The following is a 5,000-nucleotide window of genomic DNA, read 5'->3' on the forward strand; positions in this document are numbered from 1 at the left end:
ATGCTATGACGGCACAATAGGTGTATGTTTTAGAATAAGGTATTAGCCAGTAGATGAAGGGAATCGAAGAAGTGGAAAACTCTGTTATCTTTGACAATGACTATATGTTGTATTCTACTCTGTGGATTAATCTGTCATAGTATTATAGTATAGTAAAGTATTGTACTGTACTTTTATATTTGGAAACCAATGATATCCTATGGCAAACCAATAAGCTTCTGTTTTTGAATAAGGTAACAGCCAATAGAAGAAGAGAACTACAAATGGAAAACTTTTTAATCTTTGCACCTGTGGACTACAGGCACAGATATAATGGTCGGATGACGGATGCAGCAAAGCCCTCGGACTGACTGCCAGATTCTCCCGGCTGCCCTGGTTCAGTTATCACGGTGCTGATGCTGTCCCCATCGAAGGTACAGTACTGTGATAACTGAAGGATGGCGGCCATCTTGACACCAGCGCACCGACTTAAAGCATGTCAGCGAACAAGACAAAAGAAGAAAGAAATCATTATTGTGGCGTGGTGAGAATTAATTCTTTGTCTCAAATTGTTTTCCCCGTGATGAATCTGTCAGAGATTGTGGCATTATCAGACTAGACCTATCTAGTCTATTAAAAAGGTTTGTATTGTGTGTTTGAGTGTCAGCAACTTTAAACTGAAAACCTGTAAGCTAGTATTATCTCCTCTACTTATGTATCTTCTGCTTGACGATGAGAAATAAAGTGAATTTTCTCCTATTTAAATGTGTTTGTGTTTTTAATTTTATCTCTGGTTTTGAAAATTCTGTGACTTTTAAATACAACCATAAATCAGTCAACTGTTGACAGGTTTTTCTATTTGCCTAGTGTTCAGATACAATTCTAAGGTATATAAGCTCTCTATATATTTATAACAGCTCTAATGAAGGAGTATTTAGCACTAAATCTATTGTCACCTTGCAGAATAATTTTTTTTATATATTTTTTTTTCTTCCAGATTTTGCATACAAAACATCAAAGTAACATAAATATAAATAAAACTATAAAGCCCTTTTGTTAATCTAAAAAGAACTGGGCAAAGCACAAATAAAATAGATGAATACATCATGTTGTAATATACAGTATACAAGCAATATTAATTCCCTGGATTCCTAGTCTTATACAACTTGCATTGCACCATAGGTCTAAACACCATGTACATATACACTTTAGAATTATGCAAGCTGTGTTCTTGAAGTATCTTCTTGATTACAATATAAGGCAATTAGGATCTGCCTCATAGACCTATTATCTGGGCTACATACAGGCTCAAGCGTGAAGTTGTACTGAATGGTTTTATCACATTATTGTCAACAGAGGGAGCCAAATATCTATTACTGTATTGATGTGTAGCCTACTCTGTTTTCTGCAATACAAGTTAGATCCGCTCCCCTGAGTTTTGTTTGTTATCTGAAACTTTAATAAGGAATGTGTTGTTATAGCAGTTTTTAGGTTCTCATTTGTCATAATTGATTTTCTGTATAGCCATAAAGATGTGGCTGAATCCAGTTTTGATAACACAACATTTCTAATAATTCCATTAATTTGTGAATAAGAATGCTTTTTAATAAAATAGAATAGCCGAAACATAATCCAAGAATGTATGACACACATTAATTACATTTTAATAAGCCTATAAATTGCCAACTCATTTTTGTTATAGTAAATCTCAGGTAACATTCAATATAACATCAATATATCGCATATCAAAACACACTTTAGCTTTTGATCTGGGATGTTGATGTACTGAAATGAATAATATTTACTCAGCACACGTCTTTGCATAATATTTGCACTGTTTTGAGTCATGTCCGATAATCCCCGGGTGACTGTGCACCACCTGTCCTTTACATGTATGTTCCACTCAAAAGGGTTCGTATGTAGCTACTGTGGAAATCCCCCAAAAAGAGTCGTGATACATATTTTTTTGTTTTTCATCTCACTCTATAACCTCAATCTGCCCAACTTGGTCTTTTCTGACTCAAGTCGTGATATCTATTTGCCATTGTGGTGAAGCACATTTTTCAATAACAAAACATTAAACAGTACATGTCTGGTTATTAAGGGCTATTTTCCCTAATGGTAAAAACTGACAGTCAAACCCCTCTAAAATGTCCCGACAGTTAGTGCATTACTCATCCACTGTTATCACAAACATCCCAAATCTCTACTTGCAATTTCCGGCAATACTTTTTGTGGGGAATTTTCTGTCACACTTCCATTGAAGAATTTAGTGATTACTCGGATTAGTCATGGGAATTCCCTTCCCCTAAAATGAACAAAACTTTTATTTATTTATTTATTTATGGTCTAACAGAATACCCTCATTTCCTTGTTATTGCGTTGAAGGAAGTAAAAAGGTTTTCCCTAAGGTCGTTATCTATCACAACAATAGGTCATGTGACTTAAAGTACATACTTCACTGCTGGAGTGGAGTATGTATTGAGAAAAGAATCTCAACTTCTAAAGAACTTACGTCAACTACACTTTCCATAATCATTCTTAGCCCTTTTCCATGAGGTTATTACAGAAGGATTTGATCATGTGTTGTTAATGATCATTTCTTAAACATGAGATGTTTCTGATGCATAAAATCAAAATAAGGCTTTATCCAAAATATGTTCTCAAAAATCTTTGGTCACTAACATGTTGTAAAAATTAAACAAAGCATGTGTGACATAATAACACTCGTAAAATTGTAGCGTTAGGATTAACAGGAACGCTGGGCCAATGGAAGACTGAGGAAAGACTGAGGGAAGAAAAACCTCATTCATTATATTATAACAGCGATTTTATAATGATAGACCGGTTCCGTGTGGGTGAAGTATTCCTTTAACCTTACCAACTATCAACGGTCAAACATGACTCTTCTTCTTCTTTTTCTCATATTCACTGCACCATTTTTTTTTGCAGTACTATGTTATCACAAAATATGTCAATGTCAAGACCTTTGATCTTTTACATGCTGCCTGTGGGGGAACTTTATTATTTGTTTTGTGGTGACATCACCCAGACACTTGACTCCATAGTTGTAAATAAATAATGGGTCACAAATTTCTTTCCATGCGCTTGACCTGTCTTTCCAAGATTTCCGTGATTACCCCTTAGTAACCGATTTCTCTTTAAACCTGCAGTGTGTATAATTTTGGGTTTTATTTCCTAGCAGATTTTGTAGAAAGTAATTATAATATCCATAAGTACATTTAATTTAGTGCAAATAGCCTGTGATAAACACCTGATAACATTCCAACTATGGCACTTTCAAGATGGCGGCACTAGGCCTTGGTCCAAAATATGCAGAAATATGGACATATATGAGACCCTTTCTAAGGGAAAAAATAATAATTCAAAAAAATGTTTTCAGCTATTATGCACTAAATTAAATGTACTTATGGATAGGGGAGAGTGGCCTAAGTTGTGCACCTTTTCACTCAAAGTGACTTTAAAGTAAGGCCTTGACAGTAACGTCTCCAACTCAAATATGTACATATATTTCAGGGTGTTGTGCATCCCATTCCCTGGCAATAAAAACTTTGGATCTAGAATAAACTGTTGAAGAAATATAGCTTTCGGAAAAAAAGTTGTCTTGATGCACAACTTGCCCCCGGTGTGGTGTAAGTTGTGCGGTTGGAGAGAATACCATGGGGTGAATTGTGCCATTGATATATATCTCATAAACTGTAATGCAAGACAAATCCATTAGACAATCACTTATTTAAGGTGTATTTAAAGTAAATAAAGTAAATAGTTGACAAAGATTGAAGGACAATTTTCTTAAACAAGGCCTAGCAGATCTAATGGTTTTACCTGCAAAGCTCACAATGACAAAGTCACCATCATCATCTTTCTGGCCATCTGAACTCTCATCAGTGGTGTCGTTAAGTGGAATTGAGATGTCCCTCTCTTCTGAGCTACTGTAGACAATCACTTTCTTTTGGTGACCAGCGTATACAGCCATGCCACTGGCACAACTCTCAGAAATGTACTTTGCACTAGTTGCTCCGTGCTTGTGGAACCAACTGCCACCTGACAAATGTGATTCCCCTACATTTCTGCCTTTAAATCAAGGCTCAAAACCCATATGTACACCCTGGTGTTTCCTCCCCATTAACTATCTTACCTCTGCACTACTATCTGTGTTTATGTGGATGTATGGGCTTTACGTCTTTTATTTTGGTTATTGTTATTTTACCTTCATTGTTTACCTACTGAATGCACCATGTACAGCACTTTGGACAGTGCAAACTGTCATAAATGTGCTTTTATAAATACATTTTACTTACTTACTTACTTACTTACTTACTTACTTACTTACTTACTTACTTACTTATAACTCACCCAGGCCCTTTGGCACAAATCACCCCAATCCCAGAAATTTAGATAATAAGCATGATGCAGCAATTTAGGGCTGACATCGTGCTAACTGTATAGACTCAAAATGTAGCATACCAAAGCACTAAAACATGTGTCAAATGTTTTCAAACTTGTCTATAATTGTTCAGACACAATAATAATAACCTTGATCATGGAAATTTTACTTTGAAAGGCAAAAAACAGTTTTTTGAGCTTAAATGTGCTTATATCTTATTCCTTGTGTCTCCCTTCTTTACAGGATGAGTCAAATGGATGGCTCTTCTTAAATATGTGGTCACATTTCCAATTTCTTCCACGGTTTTCTAGAAACAAGGGGTGGCACAACTTCCAAAATGCACAACTTAGGCCACTCTCCCCTATTATAATTACTTTCTACAACATCTGCTAGGAAATAAAACCCAAAATTCTACACACTGCAGGTTTAAAAGCACAATCTGATATACTCACTGATTTACTGCAACATCTCTTAGTGCGGCAGCGGCTGGTATGCCTAGACACATTTAGAATATTGGCCTGTTCCCAGTTCTACTGATCCAAAAAGACTGTTATGCAAATTTGCAAGGGGTGTAATTTCAACCATACACTATGACTGTCTGTTGTAATTTTTT

Source organism: Ammodytes marinus (assembly GCF_949987685.1).
Source record: "Ammodytes marinus genome assembly, chromosome: 8".
NCBI classification, from domain to species: Eukaryota; Metazoa; Chordata; class Actinopteri; order Uranoscopiformes; family Ammodytidae; genus Ammodytes; species Ammodytes marinus.